Source organism: Triticum dicoccoides, chromosome 5B, assembly GCF_002162155.2.
Source record: "Triticum dicoccoides isolate Atlit2015 ecotype Zavitan chromosome 5B, WEW_v2.0, whole genome shotgun sequence".
In the NCBI taxonomy this organism is placed as follows: Eukaryota; Viridiplantae; Streptophyta; class Magnoliopsida; order Poales; family Poaceae; genus Triticum; species Triticum dicoccoides.
The window spans coordinates 157,770,936-157,796,946 of NC_041389.1; the positions used below are offsets into that span (position 1 = coordinate 157,770,936).

At 45.7% G+C, this 26,011-nt stretch overlaps 1 long non-coding RNA gene across 14 annotated transcripts; it reads right to left on the reverse strand.

Moving 5' to 3' along the window:
• Positions 1-2: 2 nt before the first annotated feature.
• Positions 3-4,808, reverse strand: LOC119307964. 14 transcript variants are annotated; one of them, XR_005149651.1, is made up of 6 exons: positions 4,315-4,808; positions 4,038-4,169; positions 2,897-3,930; positions 1,207-2,383; positions 1,052-1,123; positions 3-62 (listed from the first exon to the last, which is right to left on the reverse strand). It is a non-coding gene; the product is annotated as an uncharacterized LOC119307964 (long non-coding RNA). The 14 variants fall into 14 exon arrangements; XR_005149647.1 differs by having other exon boundaries at positions 3-67; XR_005149654.1 differs by lacking the exon at positions 3-62 and having other exon boundaries at positions 542-1,123; positions 4,315-4,513; positions 4,638-4,808.
• Between the last annotated feature and the right edge of the window lie 21,203 nt (positions 4,809-26,011).

The following is a 26,011-nucleotide window of genomic DNA, read 5'->3' on the forward strand; positions in this document are numbered from 1 at the left end:
TGCCTTGCCATCAGCCATCCCTAGATGGGAATGCCACTTCAAGCTCCTCCCATGCACACCATCTTTACTTTGTATTAGAAGTTTAGAACAAATCACACAGTTCAATCCTTTTGTCAATGAAAACTGAGGAAGAACTCAATAACTATCCTACTCTGCACTGATCATTGCATGGTATTAATATTTCTATTTCACAGAATTAAATTTCAGCAACCATGCAAGCTCTGAACATTGTTCTTGATTAAAAGGGCAAAAGGATAAACAAATGAATAAGTCTCACCATCAGTACTCAGTTTGCACCCAATTTTTTATCCGAACAATATTCTTTGCATCCAACTCCGCCTATGTCTTCTAGGCATAGCCGGTCCCAAGCCCGGGTAAAGGAGGAGGGTTGTGATAGGCTTGGCGAGCCAACGTAAAAACTAGCCAGTCCCATAGGTATGGAACCGATTTGAGCGAGAGTAGTACTAGGATGGGTGACCTCCTGGGAAGTCCTCGTGAAAGGGTTTCATATCTAAGGGTTGTGATAGGCTTGGCGAGCCAACGTAAAAACTAGCCAGTCTTTTGGGTATGAAACCCATTTGGGCGAGAGTAGTACTAGGATGGGTGACCTCCTGGGAAGTCCTCGTGAAAGGGTTTCATATCTAGCCTACCCCAACTTGTTTGGGATCAAAGGCTTCGTAAGTAAGTAATATTCTTTGCATCCACGCTTACCTCCCTCCTCCCCTGTAGCTCCAACCCATAGCATTCCACAGTTTAAAAGAGAGCAGATAAAGGGTGAGACAATACCTCAACAACAATTGCTTAATTACTTGAGTGTCATTTATTTATTCTTATATAAAATTACACTCTAAAGTATCTAGCGTTTCATTGCTTTTGACTGGGCACTCGTGTTCACTGACATCTTCTATTGCTAAATTGCTGATGCGTCATCACTCATCAGGTTTCACATTTCAGAGGAAGAAATGCAATTGATTATTTTTAAGTGGTTGGCTAACATGTTGACCTAGCATAGATCAAGCAATTCCATGACCATCTTAGTATCAAGACTAACTTGTGCATTCATGTCAGCAACACTCTGTTTTAGAAGGGAAATGCTTTCATCCAGTGAAGCTTGCTGTCCAACCTGATACATAGCAGAGCCATAGTTTTAGTTAATCCTCTAGCACAACATAGGAGAAACAAATCAAGTCATTCAATCAAAAGTACCTTGGAGCCCTCCTCTTTGGGGCTATGGGATGTCTAGCACTTGCATGAGATATGCATCGCGCCATCACAATGCCCTTGGCACATAAGATTTTAGCACCTGGGATAGAAACACATGGTGCCCGCACGCCTCGGTTTGTACATGAAAACATATGAAACATTAAAAAGCAGAGAAGCAAGATCTGTAGTGTTCCCATCAACCATTGAAAGATTCAATTAGGAATGAATTAGTTACTTTTACACACAGTAAAGAATGAAAGCTTAAAAACCATCAAAACATATTCAGTCAAATCAGCAGCAATCTGAAATTATAACTACCATGATATTTTTAGAAACCAATCTTGCAAACAAAGTAGGATAATTACCACAATCTTCTTGGAATTCATGGTCCCACCTAGCTAGTCTCAACAAACGCCAGAAGTTGGTGATCCCATAAATGTATTAAGTGATTGTCTTAAAGTTTGGACCAGACTCACACAATTATCCCTGCAAAAATTGGACAGACCAAAATTACTAATACTTTGTACTTGCACAAAACAGAAAGGTATATAGTCAGAAAGTAGTCAAGTAAAAAACCCTCTCCATCCCAACCACTTCATTGAAATATTAAAATGAGACAGATTCCCTAGCCAAATTTATAACAGTAATACATAGTTCAAAGATTGAATGATATCCCTAATAGTAAACTGAACTATAGAAGGTGCTACAGCTTGCCATCTTTGCTGTAACTACACGATGATATTCCTAAGAAACTATAATCTGCGTTGGTACTTTCTCAGGTTTAGGATATCCATTCCTTACATGGCAATGCAACCCAACATGATATCCTTTATGCTTATGGTTAATACGAAAGATCTAGTAAAATAAAGTATCAACAGAAATAGGGTCAGTACTAAATTGTTAATCTACTTATCTGCAATCCATCTTCAGAGATCACTCTACATGATGGTCATAACCTCTATATATTAATTCCTCTATACTTACATTTTGTAAGATGATCTGTGAAAGTATTATATGTACTCGTTAGAAAAATACTCATGAAAGTACACTGTTCCAAAAATGGAACAATAAATTTGACACAAACTTGATGACAGTCTGAAGCTAAACTCCGACTGTGAGGCCATATATGCATTTTGTTATGGAATGGTCTGAATCATAAATTCGCTGCCAGGAAAGAAACCTGCACAATCAGGATTATACACTAAGAGGAAGGACTAAAGAAAAAAATGCAGTCAAATAAAAATATTAACACAAAAAGGTCAATCAGTACCAAGAAAAGGGGTCGGCAAAAGATGTAGATCCAAACTGAACTGAATTTTGGGGCTAAATGACAAGAATACATCTATTTAACTATTGCACCGATTCGAGTTGAAAACGGAAGGGTGGCTCAATAAATAATCAATGCAGGAAACTACTATCACAGTATATGGAAAACCATCACCAGGGTCCATCTGTATTATTTGTTGGACTACACAAAATGTGAAATATGGTCTTGTCTATTGTGAGTCAACGACTGGGTTTCTAACCATTGTGTGGGATTAATGATACAATTTTGGAGCATACAGGGCATCAACATCTCATTCATGTGATATCATAAGTATTCTCATTTCTGCAACCTACGTATAGCCAGCAAACGGAAGCAGGCTCATCTAATAAGAAAATAAATGTGAACTTCTTTCAAGTAGAAATATACCTAAAAGAATAAATCTCATACATACGAGATTTTGAAATGTAGCAGCGCCAGATTTAGAAGGGTGGAGAGATAGGTTGATCTGTAAGGTTAGAATTAGACATATGGATGAATCATAGAAATTACAAGCTAAATATTATGGGCCTAATGAGTCCTAAAACGAATATTCTCCTCCCTGATATGGAATAACAATCTGCACACTTCAGAAGAAATCTAGATGAGGGAACCAAAAAAAGCTTCAAATGTGTGCATTCATGGAAAAAGAAGAAATCACACACGCAGGTTGAAGGAGGAGCTCAAGTGGACCTGGTGCTTCACCGTAGTCGAGGGCACGACATCCCCTGATGCACTCACGAGAGGGATTACTGGATTCGAAGAGAAGAGGAGGCGGCAACCGCTGAACTCACCACTAGGTATTGATAGTTACTGGAAGAGAAGAGAAGAAGAGGGATTACTGGAATAATTTTTAGAGACTGCAATGAGATACAGCTAAAGCAACATTATTATCACAAGTCATTGATAGTTTTCTAATCACAAAGAAGAACATGGTGGTTGGATCAATGTCAATGGAATAATTTCAAGTTGCAAGAGAGATGTAGACCGAAGAGATGTGCCCCAATGATGCTGACACCAATCTGTAGCATGCAAGCTCTTGTGTCTAGTAGGCGAGCACCCGCAGGTTGGGAGCACAAGCGATCCTAAGCCCCACCACACCATTAGGCGGCAGGAACAAGAAGAGCCGCTCCAGGAGTGGCGTGTCCACCACGGTGAACTCCTTCGCCCTGGGCAGACCAACGAGCGTGCAACTAAGCCCCACCACAACATTAATTATGCCCATTGCAATGAAAATTTCTTCATTTACAGGTCCGATATCAACCGCGACCCGCCCAAACTCTTCCCAATGCATGGGCTAGCTACCTAAACTCCACGCCATTGGCAGGCTGTAATTTAGGCACCGCAAGCAAAACTATCAAAGCTATGCATCCAAAAAGTGCAGGAAAGTTGCTACCAATTTCCCATTGACTGAACATGCAAACCTGAAATATAAACAGAGTAGAAACAATGAACATTTCCTCTGATATAAACTCTCTTTGGAAGTAGGTAAGCGACACAATAAGTGTATTATGTTTAAAAGAAATGTAACCTTTTGTAGAAAATTTCCTAGTAGGACAACTTAATTCTAGAACCTGATGTGCATATGTCACCAGAATGACTGTCACGGCTTCCATTGACACCACTCCTTGACAAGTTGATTATGCCGAAAATCACAAGTAATCTGCAGTCGTAAAAATAGTAAACTGAATCAACTGATAATGAGAAAACATAACTTGCAGTACCATGGCCGAGAAAGATCTAAAACCAAGAGTATATGTGGAAAGAGAGAGAGTGGAGAGAAAATGAGATGGGGAGGCGAGGAGCACCTGCATCACATTATACAGGGGAAGAACCGAGGGGATGCAGCAGCACGAGGAAGAAGCGAAGAGGATGTCAACCACGAGGGTCTTGAAACCCGTAACCCCGCGCCAGATCCGTCGCCTGGTGGCTGCCTCCGACCCTCACGCTCGTCCATGTTCTTCACCTAGCGGTTCTAGGCGAGGGGGTGCATGGATTCGTCCATCCCTGGTGAAAGCAGAGCAGCAAGGGAGGGATGATGAACTGGGGAGGCAGCGATCTTCGGGCGGAGCTAAGTTGGTCGGCTGCACGGACAAAGACGGGGAAGGGAGGAGTTGTAGCGGCGGCTTACAACGGAGAGAGGAAGGAGAGAACAGATGCGGGAGGGGCGGCGGCAATGGGGATCTATGGAAGGGGGCTACGGTTCTTGCTGTGGCGGCTGACAAGGGAGAGAGGAGGAAGGAGGGGTGCGGGCTCGGGAATTGGGCGGTCCTAGGACGCACGTCGCACGCGAGGAGCAGACTGGAAAAATCCCAATCGCACATGGGCGCACCTCACCCAGCCAATGCACTTGCGAGACGAACCCACCAGTCATTGGACAAACAAAAGAACCGTGGGGTAAAAAGGAAATTACTGTAAGGTGAAGATCGAACGGACAAAACAAACCAGAGGACCGAGTTGACCACGATCTAACGGCCATCGAAGGAACCGATCGGGGGAGCCTTCTCCATGCGAATTGGCTAGCCTCATTATTGTTAAATACCACAATACACTTCTTGTGACGCCCCCGATTCAATCTTACACTAATCATACACGCAAATGTGTATGATCAAGATCAGGGACTCACGGAAAGATATTATAACACAACTCTGAACACAAATTAAGTCATACAAGCTTTATATTACAAGCTAGGAGAGTCGAGGGCTCGAATACATCAGCTCGAATACCAACGAAATGGCGGAAGCAACAATATCTGAGTACAGACATAAGTTAAACATGTTTGCCTTAAGAAGGCTAGTACGGAAGCAACAACGATCGAAAAGGGAAGGCCTCCTACCTGGGAGCCTCCTAACTACTCTTGGTCGTCGGCGGTTGTCACGTAGTAGTAGGCACCCTTGGGGTAGTAGTAGTCCTCAGTGGTGGCATCTGGCTCCTGGACTCCGACATCTGATCACAACACTCGGGTATAGGGTAAAAAATTAGCAAAGAAACCATGAGTACTAATCCAAAGTACTCGCAAGACTTACATCAGAACTATACTAAGTATGCACCAGTATCAAAGGAATGGGGCTATATCTTTGGACTGAACTACAGAAATGCTAGAAGAGAAGGGAAAGCCTAGCCTATCAAAGACTAGCATCTTGAATCATCTTGCAGCATTAGAAGAGTGAAGATTAGAATATTACAAAGTAGTAGTATCACTGGTACAGCGAGGTGCTATATGTCGGTGTCAAAACTGGCGAATCTCGTAGTAAGGGTCCTAAGCTAGGCGTCTTGGAGCGATGGTAACATGGACACATGATTTTACCCAGGTTCTGGCTCTCTCAAGGAGATAATACCCTACATCCTGCTTTTGATTGTATTGATATGAGGATAGTACATAGTACAGGTATCTACCATGACATTGTAGTAATGAATATGAGATTGTCTATTGACTAGCCTGGCCTCGGTTTATATATGCACCGTAGGCCTAGGGTTTAGAGGAGTCCTTGTCTTGTGCACAAAGTCTTGTGGAATTCTCCTTGTATTCGGCATGGGTTGCCCGAAGTGGCCCATTAGTGAATCATCATGGGGGGCTTCCGCCCAATCGACCCACTGGTCGGCAGACGACATGGTGACTAACCCCTAGTCCAGGACACCGTTAGTAGCCCCCTGAACCGGTCTTCAAGTTGAAGACGCTCCTCGGTTCTTCTGAATAATTCTTTGTCTTCGGTCGTCGGTCTTGAAAATTGGTTCAACGAATCTTCCCATGTCCGATCTTGATGATCACCGAGCTGAATCCGAAGAGTTTACATGTCGGGCTTCCGAGGAGCCCCTTTAAGTTATCAGCCCCGTAAAAAAAAGTGATCAGCCTTTATCAATGCCTTGTAAGTTTTTTACGCCACACCAGGGGTTTGAAGTGTTTCCCGTGCGACGGCGTCCTCTTGTGTCCGAGCTCTAATGTCAAACTAAATCCGAGGCGTATTTTCACAGCCGAGCTCCAACACTCTTCGGCATTCAAGGTATCCTCTTGCGTCCGAGCTCCAACACTGAACTAAATCCGAGGCGTCTTTTCACAGTCGAGCTTCGACAATGGTCGGCATCTGACGGATCATAGATTACCTTGGCCTCTGAAAATTTGAATGAGTTCACCCGAGCTTAAATGTCGGAGTAGTCTTCTATGGAACGAGCCATTCGAATCCGAGCTTTATGCCAGGCCGCTTCCAAGCTTCAACGCCAGACTGCATTCGAGCTCTAACAATGGTTAGCGTCCGAGGTGTCATAAACTACCCATGTCTTTAAAAGAATGAACGAATTCAGCCGAGCTTAATGCCGGAAATGCCCTCTATGGAGCCAGCCACTGGCGCTCGCGCTTTATGCCGGACTACTTCCGAGGTGGTGCACCACCATGAATGTAGGCTGATTTTTTGTGAATATTTTTGATTGGTGCAATTTATTCCCTGCCGAGATATGTAGCCAGTAGCTCTCAAGGTGTGTGTCGGTCTAAAACCCGAGATGCACCTGAAGGATGACATAAGACCGCTAATCCAAGTAGCCCCTGAGACTCAGGTTGATTCACAAAATTGGCCTGCGGATCAACTCCTAGCTCGGGAGAATACTTTGGGACACAAAAAGCGATGTGCACAGTCCTCGAGACTTAGGTTGGGTGCAACTGACCAGCCAGAGGATCATAATCTCATCGGAAACTATATTGCACTTAAATTGTCTGCATTGGATTGTCAATGCAGTAGCCCTCAGAAATTTGGGTTGGGCAACATGGCCGACCCTAGGATCGCACCTCCTCGAGAACTAGTTCATCTGTCTTGTATGTTTTGACAATACCGAGATGGAGTTCAGCAGGAAAGATGCCGAAATGTAGTTTTAGGAAAGAGTTTCACACCGAACACCTCAACCAATAGAATGTCCCAGTCTAGATTGAATAACCTATTTTGGTGCCAATACGAAATTGGTATTAAAATTGCACTTTCGTCGTGTTTTGACATGACACATCCGATCTCCGGACTTCAAGTGGGTCAGCCTTCAGCTTCAACCTCCCTATCTCGAAGGCGGAGTGTTTCTTAGGCCATTTTAGGCAACTAAACACAAGCGGCTTTAGAGAGAAACCAGGCTACCGGCTATTGATCATACACCTGAGTTGAGAAAGGAGTGGTAGAAAAAGACTTTGCAGCGACTAAGAAGAAAACATCTATTATAAAACGACTCATATTAATTTAAGGGCCCCCAAGTGACTTGGGTAAAAGAATTTTATGTATAATGATTGTATGTACCGAAGTACTTATATAATATTTGCGTTCGCCCAAACTTTCAATGCGTCTTAACCGACCGTCGGCTTCTCCCTCTTCGGCTAAGGGCTGAAAAGTGTTATCTACTTCACCTACCGAGAATATCGGCGGTGTTTTGGATAACTAGGCAATCAGGCCATGAGGCTGTAACAGATAAAGCGTGCGCATGGATCTTGTGCTATATTACTTATGTAATGTAAGAAGCATCTTTAAAGAAAATTGAGTTTCGTCGTGTGCCGACCATAGTTGAAAACAATAAGAGTGCTAGCTTTCGGCTTCAACCGTCTAAGGTACGAGTTCGGATGACCCGGTCATAACAATCGCAGAGGCGCTCCCTTTACTCCCTAGCCGAAAAATCGGGAACGTAGGGGTAACCATAGGAGCCAAGCAACCCAGCTTTGCGGAACACTTAAGTCAACATGATACGTATTTTGGCATAATACACGAACAAGGAAAGAAGTTGTAAAATAATAATCACATGCAAAGAGAAAAGTTTCATAAAGGAAGCCCCCAAGTAAACGGGGTATTTGAATTTGTTTATAACAAACAACATTTTGACAAAGAAAAGTTTTTCACAAACAACTTTTTTGTCAAAAAACTATAATAATTGGTCGAACCGAACAAAATTCAAAACTGAAAGTTTTGAGCATGAAAGCGACTTTGCTGGTTAATGTGTTCAGTGTGACGTGCGCCGATTTTACGGGGGGGCGAGGTCCCAACCCCCAAGCCGGTCCCGAGGTGGCGAAGCAAAGATCTCGACACTCCAAAGTGGCGACATAGCACGGCCAATGCAGGTCGGCAGTGTGACACCGAAATCCCCGGCGTGGGTTAATGAAGTGATGACGAAGCCCCCGGTCCAGCCGAGGTGATGTGGTATGTCGGTACGTCGAGGTGACAACACTGCCCGACCCGGATCATTTACCTGTGCACAGAACATAGTGCAAACCAGAGATAATAGTAATAACAATAAATTAAAAAAATTCATTGCATAACTAATAATTTATGCAAAGTGAGTAATAAAAGAAATAGGAGTCGTGTGCCGAACACCCAATGATGTAGAGCCTTTCAGCGATGTTGAAGTCCCCAAGGCAACTGAACATGTCGGTATGGCAATTCGACCAACAAGGTGATCACGCGAGCAGATTTATACCGATTAGGACGACGACGTCGGCTTGCCGAAGTGATCGCGTGACGCAATCAAAGTCGATTACCTACACATGTAAAATAGTGCAGTCCCAAACATAATAATATAAATATATAAATAATCCTTGTAAAATAAATTTACGCAAAATATTTTTTTAAGAGATGTGGCCTGGCGTCGAAGCCAATTTCAATGCGGGGTGTCAGCATGACAAAGCCTGAATTCGCAGGGCGGTCCGATTCCCCGGTGCGACATTTGCCGAACTGCGGGCGGGAAACTGACCGAACGATCACGCAACCATCGTTAACGCGGCCATCATTTGACAGACCTGTGTACAGATGATGGAGCAACCCATAGTAATAATTCCTTTGGAAAAATAAACACATGCAAGCAAAAATTACTAGGATTAATAGCACCTGGTTTATTTGTTGTAGCAATCCAAGAGACACATGTGGGCATTGGTGAAATGCTAGTTTGCACTGTTTGTTACACATTAAAAACCATGCTGCAAAAACTAGCACTTTCGGGTTAGTACTTCCATATATGCATACGATAGAGAAAACCACTAGTGGACGATAGCGACCATATGCACCAAATTTAAAAAGAAAAGAGCATAAAGAAAAAAGGAAAGAATTCCCTGGATGACCGCTGCTTGTGCTGAAGTGTTCTTGGCCTGGCCGACATGATGGAGCAGGTCGGCGCGGTATAAGTCAGCTTGAAGAAGTGATGATGTGGACATGACAGCATAGGGCGGCTCACCGAACTGACAACGCGGTTTCGTCCATGCTAGCGAGACAACGACATGGACCCGCAGAGGTAAGGGTGTGGTTCGACGAAGTCGAGTACCTGTGCAGATATAAAAGAGTGCAAGCCAGATTTTTTTTGGAAAAAAGGGGGTGCATAGTTAATTTATGCAAAAGTGAATAATCTGGTAAATATGGCATGAGTGTCGAGGTCTACTTGATGGCGTAACGGTGTTGTGGCATGGCGATGTCGACACAGGTCAGCCTGGCCTAGGTCACTGCAAGAGGCTGGCCAGACCGACAACACGTACAAGCGTCGGTAGAATATCTCTGTGATTATCATGCGTGGTTGCGGTGAACCGAAGAGCCTCCATGATAAGTTGGTACTCCAATTGATGTAAAAGAGCAAAAATCAAATACATTAGATTCAGTCTTCACGTGGTCAAGAAAGATGCATTATTCATTGATTAAGCCTTGAAAAGCGTGCGTGTACTTGGAATAGTAGTACTACTAGTTAGACATATCAATTCACTTTCCTAATCACGTGAAGTGGAAGTAGGAGATCCCTCTGATATGTTGTTTCCTCCAGGATAATCATCCGACGAGAAAAAGGATCTTTTCTTGAGCCGCGTGTATGCAGATGAATCAATATTCAACTGATGTGGAGATTGATTCTCTTGATCCCATGTGAAATAAAAAAAGGCTGGGGCAGCGTCCAGTTTCGACTTTATGCATGTGTACGTGATGGTTGCCAGTATTATCTAATAAACTCCTCGGACCGCCTTCGCCGGAGTGTGCACAGTGCGGATCGTCGGCTGCCCTTGAAGCAAAAGCAATCTGCAACTAGCAAAGCGTAGGGAAGTAGATACAATTTACAAAGAAGATTTATTTAGTACGAATTCAACTGAAAAATATCACCTAATCATCCATCGATCCGCGAAGATTTGCTAAGCAGGCTCTCAATGAAAGCACCAATGTCGGTGTCAAAACCGGCGAATCTCGTAGGAGGGGTCCTAAGCTCGGCGTCTTAGAGCGATGGTAACATGGACACATGATTTTACCCAGGTTCGGGCTCTCTCAAGGAGATAATACCCTATGTCCTGCTTTTGATTGTATTGATATGAGGATATTACATAGTACAGGTATCTACCACGACATTGTAGTAATGAATAAGAGATTGTCTATTGACTAGCCTGGCCTCGGTTTATATATCCACCGTAGGCCTAGGGTTTAGAGGAGTCCTTGTCTTGTGCACCAAGTCTCGTGGAATTCTCCTTGTATTCGGCATGGGCTGCCCGAAGTGGCCCGTTAGTGAATCATCATAGGGGTCCTCGGCCCGACCCACTGGTCGGGAGATGACGTGGTGAGTACCCCCTGGTCCAGGATACCGTCACTATACAAATGGTTTTAACCTCATTCCGCGACGGCATTTGGAACCGTCGCCAAGTGAGTGTGGGCGATAGGGGGGTCCTTCCCACACAACCCAGAAATCGTCGAGGATATGCCCTCCTAGCACACACGCTCGGCAAAATGAGGTCGTGTGCGATCGACGAGCGATCAAATACGGTTAAACATATAGTAGTGCTAAAAAATACAATTATACAGGCGAAATCGTTTCCGGTCATAAGTATATCCCACACAGTCAGTCCCCCCTAAACGTTTCCGTTCATACATACATCCCACACAGTCGCTCCAAGGAAAACGTTTCCGTTCGCAGGTACATCACACACAATTTTCCCCGTTAAATCGTTTGTGATAGCATTGCCATTGCACATGATATTAACAATTTTATCATTTGCGTTATTGAGTGAATCACACACGGTGCATAGAAGAAACTGTGTGGCAAAGGTTGTCCATCACACACGGTTTTTATGTGGTAAACGTTTGTGCAAGATGGCCTAACGCAAACAGTTTTGAAGAGAATGTCGTGTGTGATTGTTCATTGATCCAAGATGGTTATTCCTAGAAACTGTGTGCGTTGCCTGAGGTCATCACCCACGGTGTTTTCTGAATAACCATTTGCAATAGAAAAATCCAATTAGCAGGCTAATTGGCCCTGCTAATTGGCCATTAGCAGGCTCATTGCCCTATTATTATGATCCATTTATTAATCTAATTGACATTCATATTAAGTACATAATATATTTCATTTCCATATTAAGGAAGCATGATTTCATAATTGAAATACATCAGAGTACAACATGATGTAGCTTCAGCACTCAGCTACCCCTTTACACAACCGCACCAGCGCCAAGTTTCACATGCAAAATCTAGAACCTTGCAAAATTGGCATCATAGACGGTACATAGAAAGATGCATCTCATTTGGAAAACTGTTGAAGAGGAAGGCAAATATTGAGCCTTCATTCATATTGAGGGTCTTTGCAATTTTAGGCTAGTGCCTGTGGATGATTGACCGTCCATCCTTCGTCCTCTTCAGGAACACTTCATATTGAACCATGGGTGTTGTATGAAAACCTTCCTTGCCTCCTGACCATACAGGTGGTTTGAGAGGTAATCATCAGTGATCTGCTTTGGAAAGGCTTGAAAACAAGGATGCGTATAAACATCTTCTTTATATTGGAAATGGGGCAAAGGAATAAAAAAGGCAAGGTATAATAGTTTGTACCATCCTGTAGTGAACTGATGTCTTCTTCATTGTGCAGACAAAGACATTGTTGTTGTTTTTCGCTAATTTCTTTATCCTAACAATCTATCAGAGTTTCTTGACTTGATTGATATTCATGGACAACTCATTTCCCCATATGCAAAAAGGGTCGAATAGTGGGTCAAAACCTCTAACAGGAGGACCTACATGTGCCAGACCAAATTGTTAAAAACCTAAATATTAGAATGGTTCCTGCAATTGCACAGTAATGTGCTATTAGACAAAGGACCATGCATGTGCAAACCTCGATTGTAAACCTTAGTGCTTCCCATTGTTTCCCTGCAACACATATAAGGTAGTTAGTGACCACGTTAAGTGAGGGTTTACATGCTATTAGTAAAATATGTTGATGAAAAATAAGCACATTGCAGATTCATCAAATTAATTCAAGCCACATGGAAAACCCATTTATCCAAACCAAGAATGATTAAGAACTAGGAAATATCGCAATTGTATATGTTTCTCATGTATTAAGTGCACCAAATTTGATTTATTCCTCACATGCACAACAATACAAAATTCTACCCACGACAAGTGGACATCGCATTGCAGAATTGAACCAAGCAGTTAACTAAACACCAGAACAAATGAACCAAACATTAACTGAGCATCACATTGCACAATATAACATACTCCTAATAGAAAATCAGACAGTTAACCAAACCAAGCATGCTTAACAACTTAGAAATATAGCAATTGCATTTGTTTCTCATGTATTTAGTACAACCAAATTTGATTTATTTCTCACATGGTATACAATAACAGAATGCACCCACAAAAATTGAACATCGCATTGCAGAATTAAACCAAACAGTTAACTAAACACCACAACAAATGAACTAAATGTTAACTGAGCACCACATTGCACAATAACATACTAGAAGATCAGACAATTAACCAAACCAAGCATGCTTGACAACTTGGAAATACAGCAATTGTATTTGTTTCTCATGTATTTTGTAAAGATAAATTCAATTTATATCTCTCACATGGAAGACAATACAAAATTGCACCCTGAAGAATTGAACATCACATTTGCAGAATTAAACCAAACAGTTAACTGAACATGACAACTAATTAACCAAATAGTTAATAAGTGAGCACCACATTGCATGACATATAGAACATATACACTAGAGCAACAGATTGCATTGTAAAAGTAGATAGCACAATTCACTAAAATTTATTAAGGAAAGGCAGGAGCAGCACATGCAATGGGTAAACCGAGCATTCTTAACCGACGTAGCTATTAAACCGAACATGGGTCCTTATAGTGAGCTTATAAGACAAGCTACTGCTCATCGTTGGAGATATCAATGATGATTGGCTCCTTGGGCATGGAAGAGGGTGAGGCCTCCACATCGTGGGTGCCCTCATCGTAGTGGTGAGTTGCCTAAGCCGCTCCGGGCACCAACCTGCTGGCTCTCGAGTTGAGGTAAGCACGCGCACGCTGAGAAAACACCTCGTAGTCATTGTCGAAGGCACCAAGGGTGGCCTCAAGAAAATGCCACGAACTGTCGTTTAAAGCAGCCAACCGCGTCGCAGCGTCGGTGTTGGGGAACGTTGTAGAAAATTAAAAATTTTCCTACGGTTTCACCAAGATCCATCTATGAGTTCATCTAAGCAACGAGTGATAGGAGTGCATCTACATACCCTTGTAGATTGTGAGCGGAAGCGTTCAAGAGAATGGGCATGATGGAGTCGTACTCGCCGTGATCCAAATCACCGATGACCAAGTGCTGAACGGACAGCACCTCCGCGTCCAACACACGTACGGAGCGGATGACGTCTCCTCCTTCTTGATCCAGCAAGGGGGAAGGAGAGGTTGAGGAAGAAGGCTCCAGCAGCAGCACGACGGCGTGGCGGTGGTGGGGATGCAGTACTCCGGCAGGGCTTTGCCAAGCAACCGCAGGAGGAGGAAGAGGTGTAGCAGGAGGAGGGAGGCGCCAAGATTCAGGGTGCAGCTGCCCTCCCTCCCCCCTCCTTTATATAGGCCCCCAAGGGGGGCGCTGGCCCTGGAGATGGGAAACTCCCAAGGGGCAGCGGCCAGGGGGGTGGAGTGCCCCCCAAGGCAAGTGGTGCGCCCCACCCTAGGGTTTCCAACCCTAGGCCCAGGGGGGGCCAAGGAGGGGAGCACCAGCCCACTAGGGGATGGTTCCCCTCCCACTTCAGCCCACGGGGCCCTCCGGGATAGGTGGCCCCACCCGGTGGACCCCCGGGACCCTTCCGGTGGTCCCGGTACAATACTGGGTGACCCCGAAACTTTCCCGATGGCCGAAACAACACTTCCTATATATAAATCTTCACCTCCGGACTATTCCGGAACTCCTCGTGATGTCCGGGATCTCATCCGGGACTCCGAACAACATTCGGTAATCACATACAAGTCTTCCTAATAACCCTAGCATCACCGAACCTTAAGTGTGTAGACCCTACGGGTTCGGGAATCATGCAGACATGACCGAGACAGCTCTCCGGCCAATAACCAACAGCGGGATCTGGATACCCATGTTGGCTCCCACATGTTCCACGATGATTTCATCGGATGAACCACGATGTCGAGGATTCAATCAACCCCGTATACAATTCCCTTTGTCAATCGGTACGTTACTTGCCCGAGACTCGATCGTCGGTATCCCAATACCTCGTTCAGTCTCGTTACCGGCAAGTCACTTTACTCGTACCGTAATGCATGATCCCATGACCAAACACTTGGTCACTTTGAGCTCATTATGATGATGCATTACCGAGTGGGCCCAGAGATACCTCTCCGTCATACGGAGTGACAAATCCCAGTCTCGATCTGTGTCAACCCAACAGGCACTTTCGGAGATACCTATAGTGCACCTTTATAGTCACCCAGTTATGTTGTGACGTTTGGTACACCCAAAGCACTCCTACGGTATCTGGGAGTTACACGATCTCATGGTCTAAGGAAAAGATACTTGACACTGGAAAAGCTCTAGCAAAACGAACTACACGATCTTGTGCTATGCTTAGGATTGGGTCTTGTCCATCACATCATTCTCCTAATGATGTGATCCCGTTATCAACGACATCTCATGTCCATAGTCAGGAAACCATGACTATCTGTTGATCAACGAGCTAGTCAACTAGAGGCTTACTAGGGACATATTATGGTCTATGTATTCACACGTGTATTACGATTTTCGGATAATACAGTTATAGCATGAATAAAGACAATTATCATGAACAAGTAAATATAATAATAATCTTTTATTATTGCCTCTAGGGCATATTTCCAACAGTCTCCCACTTGCACTAGAGTCAATAATCTTGTTACAATGTGATGAATCGAACACCCATATAATTCTGGTGTTGATCATGTTTTGCTCGCGAAAGAGGTTTAGTCAACGGATCTGCGACATTCAGATCCGTATGTACTTTGCAAATATCTATGTCTCCATCTTGAACATTTTCACGGATGGAGTTGAAACGACGCTTGATGTGCCTGGTCTTCTTGTGAAACCTGGGCTCCTTGGCAAGGGCAATAGCTCCAGTGTTGTCACAGAAGAGTTTGATCGGCCCCGACGCATTGGGTATGACTCCTAGGTCGGTGATGAACTCCTTCACCCAAATTGCTTCATGCGCTGCCTCCGAGGCTGCCATGTACTCCGCTTCACATGTAGATCCCGCCACGACGCTCTGCTTATAGCTGCACCAGCTTACTGCTCCACCATTCAACATATACACGTATCCGGTTTGAGACTTAAAGTCATCCAGATCTGTCGAAGCTAGCGTCGATGTAACCCTTTACGACGAGCTCTTCGTCACCTCCATAAACGAGAAACATGTCATTTGTCCTTTTCAGGTACTTCAGGATATTCTTGACCGCTGTCTAGTGTTCCTTGCCGGGATTACTTTGGTACCTTCCTACCAAACTTACGGCAAGGTTTACATCAGGTCTGGTACACAGCATGGCATACATAATAGATCCTATGGCTGAAGCATAGGGGATGACACTCATCTCTTCTTTATCTTTTGCCGTGGTCGGGCATTGAGCCGAGCTCAATCTCACACCTTGCAATACAGGCAAGAACCCTTTCTTGGACTGATCCATTTTGAACTTGTTCAGAATCTTATCAAGGTATGTGCTTTGTGAAAGACCTATGAGGCGTCTCGATCTATCCCTATAGATCTTGATGCCTAATATGTAAGCAGCTTCTCCAAGGTCCTTCATTGAAAAAACAGTTATTCAAGTAGGCCTTAATGCTGTCCAATAGTTCTATATCATTTCCCATCAAAAGTATGTCATATACATATAATATGAGAAATGCTACAGAGCTCCCACTCACTTTCTTGTAAACGCAGGCTTCTCCATAAGTCTGCATAAACCCAAACGCTTTGATCATCTCATCAAAGCGAATGTTCCAACTCTGAGATGCTTGCACCAGCCCATAAATGGATTGCTGGAGCTTGCATACTTTGTTAGCATTCTTAGGATCGACAAAACCTTCCGGCTGCATCATATACAGTTCTTCCTTAAGATGTCCATTAAGGAATGCCGTTTTGACATCCATCTGCCATATCTCATAATCATAGTATACGACAATTGCTAACATGATTCAGACGGACTTCAGCTTCGCTACGGGAGAGAATGTCTCATCGTAGTCAACCCCTTGAACTTGCCGATAACCCTTAGCGACAAGTCGAGCTTTATAGATGGTAACATTACCATCCGCGTTTGTCTTTTTCTTAAAGATCCATTTGTTTTCTATCGCTCGCCGATCATCGGGCAAGTCTGTCAAAGTCCATACTTTGTTTTCATACATGGATTCTATCTCGGATCGCATGGCTTCAAGCCATTTGTTGGAATCTGGGCCCGCCATCACTTCTTCATAGTTTGAAGGTTCACTGTTGTCTAACAACATGATTTCCAAGACAGGGTTGCCGTACCACTCTGGTGCGGAACGTGTCCTTGTGGACCTACGAAGTTCAGTAGCAACTTGATCCGAAGTACCTTGATCATCATCATTATTTTCCTCTCTAGTTGGTGTAGGCATCACAGGAACATTTTCCTGAGTTGCACTATTTTCCTGTTCAAGAGGTAGTACTTCATCGAGTTCTACTTTCCTCCCACTTACTTCTTTCAAGAGAAACTCTTTTTCCAGAAAGGATCCGTTCTTGGCAACAAAGATCTTGCCCTAGGATCTTAAGTAGAAGGTATACCCAATGGTTTCCTTAGGGTATCCTATGAAGACGCATTTTTCCGACTTGGGTTCGAGCTTTTCAGGTTGAAGTTTCTTGACATAAGCATCGCATCCCCAAACTTTTAGAAACGACAGCTTAGGTTTCTTCCCAAACTATAATTCATATGGTGTCGTCTCAACGGATTTAGATGGTGCCCTATTTAAAGTGAATGTAGTTGTCTCTAGAGCGAATCCCCAAAATGATAGCGGTAAATCGGTAAGAGACATCATAGACCGCACCATATCCAATAGAGTGTGATTACGACGTTCGGACACACCGTTACGCTGAGGTGTTCCAGGCGGCGTGAGTTGTGAAACGATTCCACATTTCCTTAAGTGCGTACCAAATTCGTGACTTAAATATTCTCCTCCACGATCTGATCGTAGGAACTTTATCTTTCGGTCATGTTGATTCTCTACCTCATTCTGAAATTCCTTGAACTTTTCAAAGGTCTCAGACTTATGTTTCAATAAGTAGACATATCCATATCTACTCATGTCATCAGTGAGAGTGAGAACATAACGATATCCTCCGCGAGCCTCAACGCTCATTGGACCGCACACATCGGTATGTATGATTTCCAATAAGTTGGTTGCTCGCTCCATTGTTCCGGAGAATGGAGTCTTGGTCATTTTGCCCATGAGGCATGGTTCGCATGTGTCAAACGATTCATAATCTAGAGACTCTAAAAGTCCATCAGCATGGAGCTTCTTCATGCGCTTGACACCAATGTGACCAAGGCGGCAGTGCCACAAGTATGTGGGACTATCGTTATCAACTTTACATCTTTTGGTATTCACACTATGAATATGTGTAACATTACGCTCGAGATTCATTAAGAATAAACCATTGACCATCGGGGCATGACCATAAAACATATCTCTCATATAAATAGAACAACCATTATTCTCGGATTTAAATGAGTAGCCATCTCGTATCAAACGAGATCCAGATACAATGTTCATGCTCAAACTTGGCACTAAATAACAATTATTAAGGTTTAAAACTAATCCCGTAGGTAAATGCAGAGGTAGCGTGCCGACGGTGATCACATCGACCTTGGAACCATTCCCGACGCGCATCGTCACCTCGTCCTTCGCCAGTCTCCGCTTATTCCGCAGCTCCTGCTGTGAGTTACAAATATGAGCAACGGCACCGGTATCAAATACCCAAGAGTTACTACGAGTACTGGTAAGGTACACATCAATTACATGTATATCAAATATACCTTTAGTGTTGCCGGCCTTCTTGTCTGCTAAGTATTTGGGGCAGTTCCGCTTCCAGTGACCCTTCCCCTTGCAATAAAAGCACTCAGTCTCAGGCTTGGGTCCATTCTTTGACTTCTTCCGGGCAACTGGTTTACCGGGCGCGGCAACATCCTTGCCGTCCTTCTTGAAGTTCTTCTTACCCTTGCCCTTCTTGAACTTGGTGGTTTTATTGACCATCAACACTTGATGTTCTTTCTTGATTTCTACCTATGCCGACTTCAGCATTGAAAATACTTCAGCAATAGTTTTCACCATCCCCTGCATATTGTAGTTCATCACAAAGCTCTTGTAGCTCGGTGGGAGCGACTGAAGGATTCTGTCAATGACCGCCTCGTCCGGGAGGTTAATGTCCAGCTGGGACAGGTGGTTGTGCAACCCAGACATTTTGAGTATGTGCTCACTGACAGAACTATTTTCCTCCATCTTACAACTATAGAACTTGTCGGAGACTTCATATCTCTCGACCCGGGCATGAGCTTGGAAAACCATTTTCAGCTCCTCGAACATCTCATATGCTCCGTGTTGCTCAAAACGCTTTTGGAGCCCCGGTTCTAGGCTGTAAAGCATGCCGCACTGAACGAGGGAGTAATCATCAGCACGTGACTGCCAAGCGTTCATAACGTCTTGGTTCTGTGGGATGGGTGCTTCACCTAGCGGTCCATCTAGGACATATGCTTTCTTGGCAGCTATGAGGATGATCCTCAGGTTCCGGACCCAGTCCGTATAGTTGCTGCCATCATCTTTCAGCTTGGTTTTCTCTAGGAACGCGTTGAAGTTCATGTTGACATGAGCATTGGCCATTTGATCTACAAGACATATTTGCAAAGGTTTTAGACTAAGTTCATGATAATTAAGTTCATCTAATCAAATTATTTCAATGAACTCCCACTCAGATTAGACATCCCTCCGGTCATCTAAGTGTTACACGATCTGAGTCGACTAGGCCGTGTCCGATCATCATGTGAGACGGACTAGTCATCATCGGTGAACATCTCCATGTTGATCGTATCTTCCATACGACTCATGTTCGACCTTTCGGTCTCTGTGTTCCGAGGCCATGTCTGTACATGCTAGGCTCGTCAAGTTAACCCTAAGTGTTTTTGCATGTGTAAAACTGTCTTACACCCGTTGTATGTGAACGTAAGAATCTATCACACCCGATCATCACGTGGTGCTTCAAAACGACGAACTTTAGCAACGGCGCACAGTTAGGGGAGAACACTTTCTTGAAATTGTTATAAGGGATCATCTTATTTACTACCGTCGTTCTAAGTAAACAAGATGCATAAACATAATAAACATCACATGCAATTATATAATAGTGACATGATATGGCCAATATCATATAGCTCCTTTGATCTCCATCTTCGGGGCTCCATGATCATCTTCGTCACCGGCATGACGCCATGATCTCCATCATCGTGTCTTCATGAAGTTGTCACGCCAACGACTACTTCTACTTCTATGGCTAACGCGTTTAGCAATAAAGTAAGGTAATTTACATGGCGTTCTTTAATGACACGCATGTCATACAAAAAATAAAGACAACTCCTATGGCTCCTGCCGGTTGTCATACTCATCGACATGCAAGTCGTGATTCCTATTACAAGAACATGATCTCATACATCACAATATATCATTCATCATTCATCACAACTTTTGGCCATATCATATCACAAGGCAATTGCTGCAAAAACAAGCTAGACGTCCTCTAATTGCTGTTGCATCTTTCACGTGGCTGCAATAGGGTTCTAGCAAGAACGTTTTCTTACCTACGAAAAAGCCACAACGTGATTTGTCAACTTCTATTTACCCTTCATAAGGACCTTTTTTGTCGAATCCGCTCCAACTAAAGTGGGAGAGACAGACACCCGCTAGCCACCTTATGCAACTAGTGCATGTCAGTCGGTGGAACCTGTCTCACGTAAGCGTACGTGTAAGGTCGGTCCGGGCCGCTTCATCCGACAATACCGCTGAAGCAAAATAAGACTAGTAGCGGCAAGAAAGTTGACAACATCTACGCCCACGACAAAATTGTGTTCTACTCGTGCAATAGAGAACTACACATAGACCTAGCTCATGATGCCACTGTTGGGGAACGTTGCAGAAAATTAAAATTTTTCCTACGGTTTCACCAAGATCCATCTATGAGTTCATCTAAGCAACGAGTGATAGGAGTGCATCTACATACCCTTGTAGATCGTGAGCGGAAGCGTTCAAGAGAACGGGGATGATGGAGTCGTACTCGCCGTGATCCAAATCACCGATGACCAAGTGCTGAACGGACAGCACCTCCGCGTCCAACACACGTATGGAGCGGATGACGTCTCCTCCTTCTTGATCCAGAAAGGGGGAAGGAGAGGTTGAGGAAGAAGGCTCCAGCAGAAGCACGACGGCGTGGTGGTGGTGGGGATGCAGTACTCCGGCAGGGCTTCACCAAGCAACTGCGGGAGGAGGAAGAGGTGTAGCAGGGGGAGGGAGGCGCCAAGATTCAGGGTGCAGCTGCCCTCCCTCCCCCCTCCTTTATATAGGCCCCCAAGGGGGCGCCGTCCCTGGAGATGGGAAACTCCCAAGGGGCGGCGGCCAGGGGGGTGGAGTGCCCCCCAAGGCAAGTGGTGCGCCCCCCACCCCAGGGTTTCCAACCCTAGGCGCAGGGGGGGCCCAAGGGGGGGCGCACCAGCCCACTAGGGGCTGGTTCCCCTCCCACTTCAGCCCACGGGGCCCTCCGGGATAGGTGGCCCCACCCGGTGGACCCCCGGGACCCTTCCGGTGGTCCCGGTACAATACTGGGTGACCCCGAAACTTTCCCGATGGCCGAAACAGCACTTCCTATATATAAATCTTCACCTCCGGACTATTCCGGAACTCCTCGCGACGTCCGGGATCTCATATGGGACTCCGAACAACATTCGGTAATCACATACAAGTCTTCCTAATAACCCTAGCGTCACCGAACCTTAAGTGTGTAGACCCTACGGCTTCGAGAATCATGCAAACATGACTGAGACAGCTCTCCGGCCAATACCCAACAGCGGGATCTGGATACCCATGTTGGCTCCCACATGTTCCACGATGATTTCATCGGATGAACCACGATGTTGAGGATTCAATCAACCCCGTATACAATTCCCTTTGTCAATCGGTACGTTACTTGCCCGAGACTCGATCATCGGTATCCCAATACCTCGTTCAGTCTCGTTACCGACAAGTCACTTTACTCGTACCGTAATGCATGATCTCGTGACCAAACACTTGGTCACTTTGAGCTCATTATGATGATGCATTACCGAGTGGGCTCAGAGATACCTCTCCGTCATACGGAGTGACAAATCCCAGTCTCGATCCGTGTCAACTCAACAGACACTTTTGGAGATACCTGTAGTGCACCTTTATAGTCACCCAGTTACGTTGTGACGTTTGGTAGACCCAAAGCACTCCTACGGTATCCGAGAGTTACACGAGCTCATGGTCTAAGGAAAAGATACTTGACATTGGAAAAGCTCTAGCAAAACGAACTACACGATCTTGTGTTATGCTTAGGATTGGGTCTTGTCCATCACATCATTCTCCTAATGATGTGATCCCGTTATCAACGACATCTCATGTCCATAGTCAGGAAACCATGACTATCTGTTGATCAACGAGCTAGTCAACTAGAGGCTTACTAGGGACATATTATGGTCTATGTATTCACATGTGTATTACGATTTCCGGATAATACAATTATAGCATGAATAAAGACAATTATCATGAACAAGGAAATATAATAATAATCTTTTATTATTGCCTCTAGGGCATATTTCCAACAGTCGGCGCGCTAGGAGTTGATGGTGGCCTCGACGGTGAGGTGCTCCTCCAAGATCTGGGTGTCGACACGAATGGCAGCCATCGTGACCTCATCCACGCGTGCGGCCATGATTTGCTTCTCCACTGCCAAATGCTCCTTGAGCTCCTGGCTATACTGCATGCACCATGGCTTAGGGCGGCGCTTATTTGGTGGAGGGGTCGGTGATTTGGGTGGAAGCTATCACGTCGGCGGTCGGGGCATGTCGGATGTGGAAGGAGGAGGACGGGGTCGGGTGTGGATTAACTGCCTGGATAGACGAGGCCGAGCAGCATGAAGGAGGGTCGCCGGCAAGGAGGCGGCGCTACAAGCAAGGAGTTAAGGTTTCAACTTGGAAAGGAAGGCATAAACAGGGAAAATGTGGCTTTTGGTAAGGGGGAGGGGGCGGGGAGGTAGATATTTCCGCGGAAGCCAAAATTTTTTAATCAGTTCAGCGAAAAAACTAGCACGCAAAGTGTCATCAGACACGGTCCCTTATTCAGCATGGTGTATGATATGTGAACATCACAAACGATTCATATAGCTTAACCCGTGTGTGATGAGTTTGAACGTGAATTTTTTTGGTTTGAACTTCCCTATTATAGTGGTCATCCACGTCATTTCGTAATTTGGGTACACAAAGGAGACTATAGCACACCCTCACTTCTTAATTGAGCAATTTCAGCAATTAAACAGAGATAGTTGACCTAAACATTACTCTGACAAATTAAAGACTGGCGCTCTTAATTAAACAAAACAAAAAGTACTACTACGACTGGTGCTCGTCAATCTCCGCCTCCTCCTCCATGTCCAGCTTGCGCCCGACGATCTCCTGGGGAAGGGGCTCCATGGCATCCATCGCACCATACTCGACAAGCATCTCGCCATCCGCATCCGCCATATCTTTGGAATAGGCCGCCACGAGCTGGGCATGGGCGGCCGCGATCTGGGATTGGGCGGGGTCCGTCGTGGCAAGGTATGTCGCGCAGGAATGGATGGCTGCTCGAACGCTCTCTGCGATTGCCAAATCTTCGGCCGTGGGTTGCCGACCATTGTCGGAGAAGCTTCGTTCGATTTGTGCGGTGACTGCCATGAGCTGGGCGTGGGTGGCCTCGACATAGTCCTGTGCGGCCTCCATCAGAGCTAAGGCCACCGCTGCGGAACGAACAGCTGTTTTGCCACTCTCGCAAGTTGCTATCCGCGAGGCAGATGTTGCTACCGCCACCTAGGAAGCAACAGCGGCCGTTTGGGCTGCCTTGGCTGCTCGGTCGCAGATTGCGGCCGAGCTCACGAAGCTTGTTAGCATGCGCCAGGCGGTTGCGTCCGTGCTCTCGCCATAGTGGGCCGCCGAAGTTGCCCTCACGAGGCGGGTCCACGTCTGTTAGTGTACAGAAGTAAGGGCACTACTTTGTACCCCTTTACCTGTGCACGGGTAGTCAGAGCCACGCCTACGGCCACACTTAAGCGGGGCAAGGGCAGGGAATCAAAGCCACAAGATGGTCAAAGCAACATCGAGAAAGAGACACGAAAAGCAAGAGAGCGAGGTGGGTTCCCCTAGCAAGACCTTTGCCGGGGCAGCCTCCACGGCCCCGGCAAGGACCTTGCCGGGGCAGTTTGCCCAAGCCCAACAGAACGCGCCACCCTCGAGCCCAAGGTTTCCGACAACCACATTGGAACCAAGGCTCAGGAGGCACCTCCATGATGGCATGCAGATCTTTGTGAAGACAAGAAGCACACAGAGTTGGATGAGGATCAGAAGATGACGAGCCTCGGCAAAACCCTTGTCGAGGGCATCCACGAGACCTCCGGCAAGATCCTTGCCGGGGATGACCACGGTGCCGCAACAAGGCCCTTGCCGGCGCCCCGGCAAGGCCCTTGCCAAGGACATCCGCGGAGCCACAACCAGGCCTACACCCGCAAAGGTTCCACCGCCACTCCCATGAAGTTGCCAGCCCACCAGCTTGGCACGCACCTGCGTGTCAACATGAGGCTTCCAGGCCAACTCAGCGTGTGCCTACGTGGTGCCATGCAAATCTTCGTGAAGGCCCTGCCACCGCGCCACCTCAGTAGCCTGCCAGCCTACATGGTGCTGACCGCCTCGCTGGCCCAGGCGCGTGTCGAAATAGGGCGAGGCGGCGGTAAAGTGAGGGGGACACCTAAGAGGCGCATTAAATGCCTCTTGTCCCGTAATGGCTAAGCGATAAGCTTAGCCACTGTACACCGATGCCACCTCCTGTGTGCCACCATGGCGATCCCCTTGACTATAAAAGGAGTCCCGAGGCATCCCGAAGAAGGATTCGGACCCTGGGACAAGTTACACTCATCATAGCTAGCTCAAGAACTCCAGGAACACTGATGTACACACCAAAGCAGGACTAGGGTATTATGCATCCTCGCGGCTTGAACCTGGGTAAACGACCCGTGTGCTTGTGCCGATTGCTGCTCCTGCTCTTATCACGACCCCGCGCCCCGCAACCGTAGTAGGGTTTCCCGTGATCCCACCGGCAAGGCCTCTCGCACACACTCCGGCAAGCGCACCTCTCCAGAGTGTTGTGCTCCCGTCGACGACGTGCCAGAGAGCTCCACTGGCAAGAGCAAGAAATCCAGAGCTGCACCACCAGAGATCAGGAAGGTGTCTGTCAAAGAGGACGACATGGGAGGAATTTTCACCATAAGCTCCACCCTTGACAACAAATAGGAATGTGAGCTCGTCACTTTCCTATGGGCAAATGTTGATGTTTTTGTGTGGCAAGCATCTGACATTCCCGGCGTTCCCAGGGAAGTGATTGAGCACCATCTTGTTGTCTGTCCTCATGCGCGGCCCGTCAAGCAGAAGGTCAGGAAGCAAGCTCTAGAGAGGCAGGAGTTCATCACAGAAGAGGTCAGGAAGCTAGAGGCGGCAGGCTTGGTAAGAGGAGTACTCCACCCGACGTGGTTGGCCAATCCAGTGGTGGTGCGCAAGGCAAACGGGAAGTGGAGGCTGTGTATTGATTACACATATATCAATAAGGCTTGTCCGAAAGATCCTTTCCCGTTGCTGCGCATCGACCAGATTGTTGAATCCGCGCCGAGTGCGACCTGTTATCATTCATTGACGCCTACTCAGGCTACCACCAAATTTTCATGACAAGAGAAGATGAGGAGAAGACAACATTCATCACCCCATGTGGTACGTATTGCTTTTTACGGATGCCTTTCGGGTTGAAGAATGCTGGCTCGACCTTTGCAAGAGCAGTCCAAATTGGTCTTGAGCCTCAGCTACATAGAAATATGGAAGTTTATATGGATGACATAGTGGTCAAAACCAAGGACAAGGCAACACTTGTGCAAGATCTGGAGGAAACGTTTGCAAACCTGCGCAAGATCAACC